Below are 13,353 nucleotides of genomic sequence, written 5' to 3'. Positions count from 1 at the left end.
CAGAGGAAAAGAAATCATACAAAAAAGGTACTTGCACACACATGTTTATACCAGTGCAATTCGCAATTGCAAAAATACAGAACTAGCCCAAATGTCCATCAATTAACAAGTAGATAAAGAAAATGTGGTACACACACACACACACACACACACACACACACACACTGAAGAATACTAATCAGCTGTAAAAAGGAATGAAATAACGGCAATGACAGCAACCTGGAGGGAACTGGAGACCATTATTCTAAGTGAAGTAACTCAGAATGGAAAACCAAACATTGTATGTTCTCACTCATAAGTGGGAGCTAAGCTATGAGGATGCAAAGGCATGAGGATAATACAGTGAACTTTGGGGACTCAGGGGAAAGGGTGGGAGGGGATGAGGAATAAAAGACTACACATTGGGTACAGTGTACAATGCTTGGATGATGGGTGCACCAAAATCTCAGAAATCACCACTAAAGAACTAATTCATGTACAAAAATAAATAAGTAAATAAACAAATACCTTTTAAATACTCCTCTGAGCTCCAATATTCCATATTGAAAATATTCCTAGACTTTATGCTTACTTTCCCCTAAATAATTCAGATTTTGCAACATGATACTGTATAATAAATCACGTTTATCTTCCTAGAGTCTTATAAATAATTGATTTATTTTAAAAAATCACTTTATGTAAGACTATTCTTCAAACTACTCTGTAACACATATGCATTTGTTCACATATTTATTCAGAAAATATTTATTATCCTATTATACCTGGGAGTACAGGTGTGAAAAAGACAGAAAAGGTCTCTGTTTTCATGGAGCTTAGATTCAAGTGAGGGGAGACAGACAAAAAAAGTACTAAACAAACAACACACAGAAAGATGAGTTATTAGATAGATAGATAGATGATAGATAGGTAGATAGATAGATAGATAGATAGATAATAGATGATTTTATTTAGCTGGTTATAACTGTAAAAGGGAGCTTTATTTAACTATAAAAGGGAGCATATAGCAGTCATGCAGGGATTGGCTAATATAGAGTAGGTGCTCATGTTTCCTAGAGAAGAGAATATTTGACTTGAGACGTGAATGAGTAAAGTGGGCCGGGCATGTGAAAATAGTGGAAGGATCCCTCCAGTCCAAGAGAACAGCAAATGCAAAGGCCCTAGAGTAAGAAGAAGACTGATTTGTTGAGGAGCATCAAGGCCGTGGTGACCAAAGCCTAGTGAATATGAAAGGGGAACGTGGTAGCTGAGGAAGTAGGAACGCGCGTAGGGACCAGATTATGAAGACTCTTGTAAGTTTTAGAAATTCATTTAACTTTTATTTCAAGTGCAATTTAAAGTCATTGGATATTTCTAAGGAAGGAAGTGGTGGGAAGGAATTTTCTTAAAAAAAAAAACAAAACAAAACAACCTTTTGGCTTCTGTTAGCAAGTGGATTGGAAGGAAGGAGGAAAGTGAAACCCAGGAGATGCAATAGTAGACTATTGTTGAACACCAACACATGAAAACAAAATAAACCAAAATACCCTCATGAACACGTTAGGTCAATTGTTAACAACATCTACCATCATACTGAACTCATAGAATAAATACATATATTTTGATGAATTAAAAGTGTCTAGGACTCAAGCTAAGCTCCTTGTTCTTTCTGTGAACTGTGCTCTTTTTATTTGGCTCCCAAAAATTACAAACTCTGTGTACACGCTCATGTTTTGGAAGATGAGAAAGAGAGCCACTGTCTGTTGAAGGAGTAATGTTCAAATAGGAGTGTGTATACTCCCAAGTGCTGATCAACTGGAAGAAAATCCAGGGACACAGAGGAGACAAAAGAGGTTAGTGGGAAACCCAGCAAAAGGAGACTCAAGCCCTTCTGCACTCTGCTGCTTATGCTGCCAATATTGCTACAGTTGTTTAGCCTAAAGGTGGCTTCTGTGTTTTGCCCCAACATCAGCTCTAGATCCTCTGCCTTTCTCCTAGAGGTTCTGTACTATCTGGTTGGCTTCGAGCTTCACAATAGAAAGCATAAACTGCTATCTCGTGGACACCAGAGTAGGGGCTCTCAAGCTTTAGCATGTATTAGAATGACCTGAAAGACTTAAAAAACACAGATTGCTGGACTCCATCCCAGAGTTTTGTGAGGTGAGGCCCAAGAATCTACATTTCCACATATTCCAAGGTGCTGATATTGTCACGGGTCTGAGAACTATGCTTTGAAAGTCACTGATCTACAGAAATGGAGTGACAGTGAGAAATGGGCAGTCATGATTAAAGTACACTCCTGCTTGCTATACTTGTACAATGCTTACTAAATATAAAACCAAGTTAACTTAAACATCAAAGGCATCTTAAATGGGGTACATGTCAAAAGGAGGAATTACAGCTGAAAAGTTGGAATATAGGGAAAGGCAATTCCACCTTCTGCTTGAAGATGGTATCAGGTCTAGGAACGTGGGGTTCTGGAATAATCCCATGGAATCAAGTCTCATGTGATATTGATTTCTAGATGTTAGGAACTTCTTTCTCTTTCCACTGATCTCTTTCCACAAAGCTGAGACAAGTTCTCAATCTTGGCTGTTCATTGGAACCATCTGAGGAATTTTTGAAAATATCAATTCTTGTTTCCCATACCCAGAGATTTTGATCTATTGACCAGGGATGAGGCCTGGGCATCAGAATGTTTAAAACCATTCGAAACCAGAATGTTTAATGCCATTAAAACACAAACTCATTGTTCTTGTGCTCCCAATGCTCTACATTCTGCTTCATTTTGATTGCAGTAACTACCTTTCTTTACCCTGAGGCTAGTTCTTCAATTCCCAGTATGGCACACAGTGGGCTGAGGGGAAAGGACAAAGGTGAACTTCTCAGGGATACTGTTGGTATTCATCACTAGCCTAAGAACAGAAAAACACAGCCAGGAAAAGAAACTCAGGTGAAACTGGACAGCCAGAGCAGAGGTGGCTCCTAGATAGTGGCTTAAAAAGTAAGATATTTTTAAATGTTTGGAGGGATTTATACATTTTAAAAAGTCGAATTTAAGAAGTCATTAATTAGGTTTTGGTCTTGATGTAGGTTGCTTAAGAAAAAAAATCAGTTTCATTTAGAGGCCTATTTTTGAGATTGGTTCTTACCTTGTTGGAATAGAGATAGCAGGCTTGGCCTATGCATTGGATTTTTGTTTTCCCTGTGATATCATTTTTTCCAGTCACTGATTTGGAACATTTGCATTTTTTAACTTGTCCTTGTCAGATCTCAGACTGCCTGGGAGGTTGAGGGTAGGGCTAGAAGAGGGATTGTAAAAACCTGGCTGCCCCCATGGACTCAGGCTATGGGTACACATTAGAAATACACCAGGGAATGGAAGATGAGTCACAGCCATGCTAAGGCATGCTGACCAGATAACTATCAGAAGGATTTCCTGTTTGCCTGTGAGGGACACAGATAAGAAATTTTTTTCCTCTTATTTAACCCATTTGTATTAATAATAACATCATAAATGGTATATCCCTTGGTCTATTATCAGAACTCTCTTAGTTTAGTCTTCCAAATATAGAAGGAACAATGAGACACAGGGTCCTGAAGGCAGTCTGTGCCTTATTCGGTAAATTTGATGCAAGAATCTTTGCCCTTAAGTGCAGAGAATGTCAGTCTTTTCACATGGAATGGGAAAGACTGTTTTGTGTACTTCCCCTGACACTAGAGCATCCAGATGGCCAGTCATCTTGGAGGAGGAGAGCAGAGTTACAAAGGAGACAGAGTCAATGATAAATTCAGAGGTCTAGGAAAGTTTATTTAACCATAATTGTCATCACTGAGTGAACAGGCAAAGAACCCGCATTAAATAAGTCTTGCTCAATTTCTAGAAGCAGATTTCCAAATGTGGGTGTGCCTATGTATCCACCTCCTGTGATGCTCGTTATCAAGGCAAATTCCTTGCTTCTATGCATAGCCCTGGAATCTGATTTTTCAAAAGACTCCCTTCTTCAGTAATTTTGATCCACTTTGGAAAACATTACCTTGGATAACATCCTCTTCTGGGCTTAGTCACTGACCATGTTGAAAATTGTAATGTCTATAACATGGAAATGTACAGCTAAAATTTACACTAGAAATGACTTGTATGTATGGTAGGGGATAAAAGTGTGGATGAGAAGGAAATAGAAGAGGAGCACATTAGGATCAATAATTTTAAGGTCCTAAAGAATGTGAATATTCTGTAAGCCACAAATTACCATGCTATGAAACTTCAAATTGCATGCATGCCACTGGCCAACATATGCATTCATCATTTTTACTGCTCTATCATGGAAAGAATGGATAATTTACACTGCTCTTGATTTTTTAAATGAGATTCACATACCATAAAAATCACTATTTTAAAATGTACAATTAGTTTTCGGTATATTCACGTAACTGTGCAGATATCACTATCTAATTCCAGAATATTTTCATCACTCTCAAAAGAAATCTGTATTTGAATAATCCATTTCCTATTCTCCCTTCCAACCCCTAGCAACCACTAATCTACTTCCTGTCTCCATGATTTGCCTATTACGAAAATGCTGTATAAATAGTATCATGGAACTGCTGTATAAATACATGTGCTTTTGTGACTGGTTGCTTTCACTAAGCATAATGTTTTCAAGGATCATTCATGTTGCAAACTGTGTTAGTACTTCATTCCTTTTCTGAGACTACGTTATATTCCACTGTATAGATATACAACATCTTTATTTATCCACTAACCAGCTGATGGACACTTGGGATGTTTCCACTTTTTGGCTATTCTGGGTAATACTGCTGTGAGTGGGTACACATTTTTAGTGAATATATGATTTCATTTCTCTTGAGTATATACTAAGAGCAGAATTGCTTGATGATGTGGCAATTCTATTGTTTTCTTCATATAACCAAAGGAATTCTTCATCAAGTTGCTGCCCCTATAGTGCCAGAATCTATTTCTCTTGGATTGCATTCAACAGGAATCACATTTTCATACTTCTTCGAGCTAGAATCTTGAAAAATTAAAGCAGCATCCGAATAGTATGTGAAATATCATAAAACACCATAAAATAACTTACAGATCTGCTGTTGATACTCCTCATTATTATCTTTCTCTATTCCTTAGAAACCAAATCCTTCACACATACACACGCATGTGCACACACACACATCACAGACTGGCAAGAAAGTATTTCCTCCTTGTATGCTTTATTCTCTTTTCAAAAAACAATTCTAGTTCTTAAGAATGGATATTTTATTTCTCAGATATTCTTACTAAAAATGAACAGATTTAAAAGTAGGTTAAGTTTTGAGAGAGTATGTTAAAGCTATCCAGAGAAACAGAACAATGTGTGTGTGTGCACGCCCGTGCATGCATATGTGTGTGTGTGCATGCACGTGCACGCATGTGCACATGTACATGTGTAGAAAGAGAGAAGTTGTAAGGGAGATAAGGAATATGCAATTACGGAGTATGTGAAGTCTCAAGATGTTCAGGTGGCAATCTGGAGACCCAAGAGAGATAATGTTTCAGTCCGAGTTTCAGGCCCAAAGGCTGGAAAAGACCAAGTTCATAGCAGTTCACAGCAGTCAAGCAAGTGGAATTCCCCTCTACTCACAGGAAGGTCAGTCTTCTTATTCTAGAAGACCTTCAACTGATTGGCTGAGGTCCACCCACTTCAGGGAAGGCAATCCTCTTCACTCGGTCTATCAATTCAAAGATTAATTTCATCAAAAAACACCCTCACACACACACCCAAAATAATGTTTGACCAAATATATAGGCATCCCATGACCTCAAGTTGACACATAAAATTAACCATCGCATAGAATTCACTTCCTTAAGAATTTTACTGTGCTGTATCTGGAGCTGTATTTTCAGGGAGAATAAGAGGAGAAAATGATCTTTCTCAAGCCAAAGGGATCCCTACTATTTGAATTCTATCATCTGGATCCTTTCCCTGTTCCTGCCATCATCAGGCCTCCTAGTGGCAACAGTAGCCATTGTCCTTTCAATTTAGTGAGTTGTGCCCAGTGAGGGACCATCACTGCAGGCAGAATTGTTGAGTGACCAGATGTCTCAGGTCCAGGTAAAATTGAGTACCTAACCCTACAAAATAGAAAGTCCCAAATATATGTTTTAGAGGTGGTTGTTGTGGAGGCAAACTGTAAAAGAGGTCTCCACTCTTTGTGATATGTGTTCTGACTTGAGGAACATCTGGCTACCTTCTATCTAATACTTGGTAACAATACATAAAACAAATTTAAGAATGAGAAGCTATTACTTTACGAGAAAATGGGAATCTAAGTAGAACAGTGGTTACCAGAGTGGACAGGGAGGGGCTGAAGAGATATTGATCAAAAAATACAAAATTTCAGTTAGACTGGAGAAGTAAGTTCAAGAGATCTATTGTACAATATGGTGGCTATAGTTAATAACAATATATTGCACATTTGAAAACTGTTAGAAGAGTATATTTTAAGTGTTCTCACTGCAAGTGCCTTATAAGTATGTTAGGCAGTACATATGCTAGTTATCTTGATTTAGCCATTCCATAATGTACACATATTTGAAAACATGTTGTATACCATAAATATATATAATTTTATTTATCGATAAAATGAATAAATAATAAAATAAGTGGAGACAGACAAAGAAATTACATTAGTGATAAACCAACATGACAAAAGAGACCTGAATGAAGGAAAATGCCAGATAGGTCATGTTAACAGTTTTCCCTATCATCGATGAATGTTTACTATTTTCTATACACTGCTCTAGATTTATGTATTTATTTAATTTGTTTTTTGAGACAGAGTCTTACTCTATCATCCAGGCTGGAGTACAGTGGTGCGATCGTGGCTCACTGCAACTTCCACCTCCCTGATTCAAGTGATTCTCCTGCCTCAGCCCCCAAGTATCTGGAACTACAGGCCCGCACCACCACACCTGGCTGATTTTTGTATTTTTAGTAGAGACAGGGTTTTGCCATGTTGGCCAGGATGGTCTTGAACTCCTGAGACCTCAGATGATCCACCCACCTCAGCCTCCCAAAGTCCTGGGATTATAGGCGTGAGCTACCATGCCTGGCCTAGATGTATATGCATTATCTTAATCCCAACAATCATCCTATGAAGCAGGTACTACTGTTATCCCTTAAGGACTGAGGCTCAGATATGTTAAGGCAGCTCTGGTAATGCTCCACAGCTAAATCTTTGGAGACCTGAATTCTTAAATCAACTTACCTGACCCCCATAGCTATGTTCTTATTGCTATAGTGTATTGCCTCTTATTTATAAAGAAAATTTCTTGACCTAAATTAAAAGGATCTCTGGTTTTACTACCAACATGCTTCCAAATGGATCCCTTTGGATAGGCATTCTCTTTACTCCAATCGGTAGAGGTAGAGAATAAGGTCAGGCTAAGGTTCCACTGTTAGTCTACCCTACCACTTTGTTGTCAAGACTTTGCCTATGAAATGGTGGAAGCAACAAGTCACTTAACCTCTCAACTTCAGTTTTTGAATCCATAGACTAGTCTTAATGCCCACCACTAATTAGGTCACTGTTAGGTGCAAATGAGAGCATTTATGTAAAATCGACTACAGTTTCTTTCTCTGCTGTCCTATATGTCCCCCAATATGTACTCCCTCAGCCAAGTGACAATAGACACCCTCCAAGGAGGTTGTATAGAATTCCCATGGTGCCCCATCGAAACTCATATTTCTGACAGTACACTGAAGTTCCAAGGGCTCTTAATTTAGGAGAGGATCCATTCAGTAAATAGCATGCTCTAGGAAATGACAAACTCTCTGTCTCTTGAAACATTGTTCTATTCTTCCCTGTTTATCTTACCTACTGTTGATTGGTGTCTCACAACTATAAAACCTTTTATTTTATTTTTTGGTGGTGGTTTAAGGATCTAGTTCTCAAGATGGAAATTCTCAACTTGGAAGGTGTCATTACTCTTATTATTGTTATTTTGTTTTTTTTGCAGTGCTCTGAATTTTTACATGTGTTATTTTTAAAAATTTAGGTTTTGAAATGAAAGCAACTAAAATGAATATTGTCTAAACATGGAATCTTTGAAAACTTATGGCAACTTGCCCCCATTTCTGATAACTGAAAACATTCTAGTATATTGCAACACCATTGCAAGCCACTGCTTAAGAGTCCCAACTGAAGAAAGTTTCTCACCATTCAGTATGGTAAAGTGACAACCAACTTTTAGTCATCAGGAAAAATACATGTCAACAAATAATTTTTAACTAGGCTCTTAATCATAGGCTACACATGGGATTGCTGACGTTCTGTATGAAGTGGAAATTTATTTAATTAATGATTACAAAAGTTTCTGATTACTTTGGCCCATTTTCATGAGAATCCTTCCCTCTTTGTCTTGTTCTGTCTGTTTTCCTTATTTGATTCAAAAGTGAGAATCAAATTTTTTAGATTATTTCTGCTAGAAACCTATGGGAAAATGTATATTTAGTGGGAGTACAGTAGCAATATATATTTTCTTGACCTGAATGGGGCAGTTCTATCTTGATCTGAGGGGTGTATCTGGTAATTCTACAGCAGAATAAATTTCTGATGGCAGGGGCACAAGCCAGGAGGTGTCCTTGAATAGGGCCCAGGCACAGAGGTGGTAAATTTTCCTGCCTCCCTCAACTGGGCAGTGAAGTATTTAAACTTATGGAGTCCTTAGAGTGGGAACCAGATGGATCTACTCAGGTGATAGATGTCTTAGGTCAGCGTCTCTTGAGGCAGAGCCTGAGACAGGGATTTTTGTGAAGGCAATTTATTGGGGAAGTGCTCTCAGGAAAAAGAAAGGGAGGGAAGTGGGGTAGGATAGGGGTAGAAAATAAGGACATGGCCTCAGCTGGAGCTACCTTCAGCCTGTGGCCTGCAAGGAATTCTGGAGCATGAATTATACCACAAGGTTAGTCTTACTTGGAGACGAGGAGGCCGGTATTACATAAGCCCTGTCAGTAAGTCATGGGTTGTTGGCTGCCTTCAGGGAAGTGGCTTCTCTGGGAGGGCAGCTCTCTGAAGAAGGGGAAGCTGTGGACCGTTAGCAGTGACACTCAAGGCTGTTGGGGGATGGTTGGGTCCACTCAGTGAAGGGAACCTCAGCAGGGTACCAACAGCATCACTACAGTAAGAAAGTTTCTTTCTCTTTTCATGTCAAGGATTAAAGAAGGAAGGAAGGAAGGAAGGAAGGAAGGAAGGAAGGAAGGAAGGAAGGAAGGAAGGAAGGAAGGAAGGAAGGAAGGAAGGAAGGAAGGAAGGAAGGAAGGAAGAGGAAGGAAGGAAGAAAGAAAGGAAGGAAGGAAGGAAGGAAGGAAAGAAGGAAGGAAAGAAGGAAAACAAAAAGAGAAGTAGGTTAATTTCCTTGCTTTTATTTAAAGAATTTTAATAGAACACTTTGAATAAATGTTTTTCTAAGATTTCAGCCAGAGAAAGACTTAGACTATAATTGTGGTTGAAATCTTTTTGGTTTGCTGGTAATTTGTGGTGACATAAGAATTCCTGAAGCTTAAATTTAAGCTGCTTTCCACAAAACCACAGCAAAAATTAGTTACATGCAAAAAATTATTAATTACTCTTTACCCCTGAAGACAAGTTTCATTGTATAATATATAACTTTAAGCCTTTAAATCAGAACCTTTCACTTATGATTATTCATTTCTCACTCTTATGACCAACATATATTTTCATAAAGGCTTGGTTTGGAAGGGCCAGCAAGATAGTTAAGGGGTAAAATGGCTGGAGTAAGACGCTGACTAGTAATGACTGCTCGAGAACTAGCAGTCATCTGTCTAACTGCCCCATATAAGGGGAGGTTACCTCTCAGCTTTAGCCCAGTATTGCGATGAGACAATGCAAAGCAGTCATGCCAAATTTCTTTAGTTTTTCAAGAGAAAATGAAAACTCGGGTTTTCTATACAAATAACCCTATTTTTGCAACAAACTTAAATTTGTAATACTGTGTAGGTCAACTGTGCAGAGTCCAGATAGCTCCCATGTCACTGGTTTTCTTTTGGAGGTCTGTGTGCTTGCACATTGCTACTAGACTTGAAGTTCCTGGAATGTAAACTATGCATCTCATTTATCTTTGTGTCATGCACAAAAGAGAGCTTTGCATTTAATGGACACTCACTAAATATTTATTCAATGACGGGTTGAAATTTTCTGGAAGCTATTAGCATTCATCATTTGCCTATATTTAAGATGTCTAATTTATCTGGGATTGCTGTGCTAGAGATGAAAGGACAAAAACTAGCATTCCCAGACTCCAGGATTTCACAGTGTATGATAGAACAATGAAAAATCAAGCCCTGAGGTGGTGGTTCACACCTGTAATCCCAGCACTTTGGGAGGCCAAGGTGGGTGGATTGCTTGAGCTCAGGAGCTCTATACCAGACTGGGCAACATGGTGAAACCCTGTCTCTACAAAAAAATTAGCTGAGTGTGGTGGTGCATGCCTGTGGCCCCAGTTACTCAGGAGGATGAGGTGGGAGGATTGCTTGAGACCAGGAATTCGAGGCTGCAGTCTGCAGTAAGGCACTGCACTCCAGCCTAGGTGACAGAGTGAGACCCTGTCTCAAAAAAAAAAAAAAAGAGAAAGAAAGAAAGAAGAAAGAAAGAGAGAGAGAGAGAGAGAGAAAAGAAAGAAAGAAAGAAAGAAAGAAAGAAAGAAAGAAAGAAAGAAAGAAAGAAAGAAAGAAAGAAAGAAAGAAAGAAAGGAAGAAAGAACGAACAAACAAAAGTCAGGGAAATGAACACTCAGCCGGCTCCCAAGGTGACAAATGAGAAGAGAAGAGACATTAGAGTAGAATCAACAGCCAGGTTGGTTGAGGAGTGGAGCTCACATGCCCTGCTAGAAGCTTGGCTTTTGCATAAGAGTGATGGGACGACATGAAAAAATCAAACAAGGGACAGGGTGAGCACATTTTGAGGAAGGAGCATGAGCAGTGGCAATGTGGCCTCAGCCTCATGCTCAGCTAGGGCCTGATAAGCTGCAGTGCCCCTCACCTCCTGTGTGACTGAGGCCATGAAGATGACACATCCATCTTTGCACCATCAAGCACTTCTGGTGGACCAGGGCCCATCATGTCGCCCCTGAATGTAACCAGGGTTTCATCAGTGAAGTGTATTCTTCATATCCTGAGTGCCTGGAGCTTGGCACAGCGTCTTACTCAGTGAGCTGAGCTTGTGCTTATTGCATGCAGGGAGGAAAAAAAGACTGCTGTGAAGTTTGCCAGAAGCAACATTTCTGGCACCCTAATATGGCTGGGAATGGCTAGAAGAGTATGGGAGTGAATTAAATAGCTGGGGAATAAAGCTAAAAGGAAAGCGCTCTTCTCATTAAGCAAAGATCTCCAGTCACTTGCAAGCTGAAAGCTGGTGGCACAGGTTTAGTTGCCCACAACGTGTGAAGAGCAATTTGTTTGAATTAGTTGCTATTAAAAGACTGGTAAGTTAACATTAGCACCTTCACATCTGGTTTATCTTAAACCCCAAACTAGCTGACAATACTTGGCCTGTTGTGGTATTTTAATTCATTAACTGACGTGCTTCAAACATCACTTCAGGTATAAAACTTAGTGTTCTGTTAGTAGCAGGAGAGCATCTTTGGAGAAAAAGATACAGTAGAATCACTAGTATGATTCATTTGTTGTATGCACACCCTGAAATAAATAAAAGTAATACGGTAAACCATAAGAAGACTGAAGTCTTAACCTTCTTGCAGAGTTGCTCACTAGCCTAAAATGCCATTGAGATGAGATGAGGTAAGATGAGAGGAGATGAGATGAGAATATGGGCCCCTCCCAAATTCAACTTCCCTATAAATCTTTGTATTAATTGTTTTTTGGTAATATAAGCCTTGGTTAGGTTAAAGACCAAACAAAAGAAAACTTCATACTATTTTTACATAGTAAAAAATGTTTATATAATTAATGCGCAAAAAATGTGTGCCTGAGACAACAGAATGCAACCTAAAGACAGCAATGTGAATATGGGGATTATGTGGGATAAAAACTTAGTCAACTACAAAGGGCATAACATGTAAACAAGGCTTACTTTATGACTAAATGACAGGCTATTGTAAAACGCATGCATATATTAAGAAAAATTTTCCTAGAACCAAAAGTGTTTACAGATGACAATGTTGTAAAAGTGTTTGTATTATTCAGTTCAGGCTGCTATATAAAACAAAATGCCCATGGACCAGGTGGCTTAAAAAAACAGAAATTTATTTCTTAAAATTCCGTAGGCTAGAAGTCTGAGAGAGGGTGCCAGCATGGTCAGGTTCTGGGGAAGGCCCTCTTCTAGGTTATAGACTGCCATCTTCTCACGGTGCCCTCAGGAGAGAGCAGAGAGAGGTCCTGTTTCTCCTCCTCTTTATAAGGTCATTAATTTTATCATGAAGGCCCCACCTTCATGACCTCATTTAACCCTTATTACCTCCCAAAGGTTTCACCTCCTAAAAGCACCATATTGAAGGTTAGAATGTCAACATAAGAATGTGGGGGGATACAAACTTTCAGACCATAACAGTGTGTCAGTGTTGCAGCAGAGATGATGGATACTAATCAAGAATGGCCATTTATGAATGGAAGTCTAATCAGGTGTAATGTTGCTCATTATTTTGAAGACATAGCTGAAAGCCTTTAGAATGAGTTTTGTGAAAAAGCAAAATCTTTTGTGGTGTCTTCTATTGAAGCAGGTGGGAGCAGATTTAAATAATGCCATCCTATTTTTATGATCTTTGATACGGTCTGGTTCTGTGTCCCCACCCAAATCTTATCATGAATTGTAATCTCCACGTGTTTGGGGAGGGACCTTGTGGGAGGTGATTACATCATGGGAGTAGTTCCCTCATGCTGTTTTCATGATAGTAAGTTCTCATGAGACATGATTTCATAAGCGGCTTTTCCCCACTTCGCTCGGCACTCATTCTCTCTCCTGCTGCCCTGTGAAGAGGCGCTGTCTACGGTGATTGTAAGTTTCCTGAGGCTTCCTCAGCCATGCAGAACTGTGAGTCAATTAAACCTCTTTTCTCTATAAATTAACCAGTCTTGAGTATTCCTTCATAGCAGCGTGAGAATGGACTAATATAGTGTTAATGAATATTTGGAATAATGGAAATGAATATTTACCATTACTAAATAACATTTGGAAGAGACACAAGAGGCCCAGGAGAGACACAGTTTCAGGAAACTATGTATTGAGAATAGTCTTGAAAAATTTAATTTAGACTAATCAAAAGTACTAAGTAAGACTTCAAATGGTACTCTTATGAGTACTGTTGGAACTTGATGTTAACATGTCTTTACTATGAAACTT

General features: G+C 38.9%; 1 long non-coding RNA gene across 3 annotated transcripts in view; it reads left to right on the top strand.

Annotated features, from left to right (window-relative positions):
- Positions 1-13,353, top strand: part of LOC126941476 (uncharacterized) — a 63,741-nt gene that overhangs the window by 29,168 nt on the left and 21,220 nt on the right. For 2 of the 3 annotated variants that reach the window (XR_007721312.1, XR_007721316.1), the window contains exon 5: positions 12,989-13,044. The exons of the other annotated variant lie outside the window; for it this stretch is intronic. This is a non-coding gene — a long non-coding RNA (uncharacterized LOC126941476). The remainder of the gene's footprint in view (positions 1-12,988; positions 13,045-13,353) is intronic. 3 annotated transcript variants of the gene reach the window in all.

The sequence above is a fragment of the Macaca thibetana genome, chromosome 1 (genome assembly GCF_024542745.1).
Source record: "Macaca thibetana thibetana isolate TM-01 chromosome 1, ASM2454274v1, whole genome shotgun sequence".
In the NCBI taxonomy this organism is placed as follows: Eukaryota; Metazoa; Chordata; class Mammalia; order Primates; family Cercopithecidae; genus Macaca; species Macaca thibetana.
This window is presented reverse-complemented; position numbering and strand designations above follow the sequence as displayed.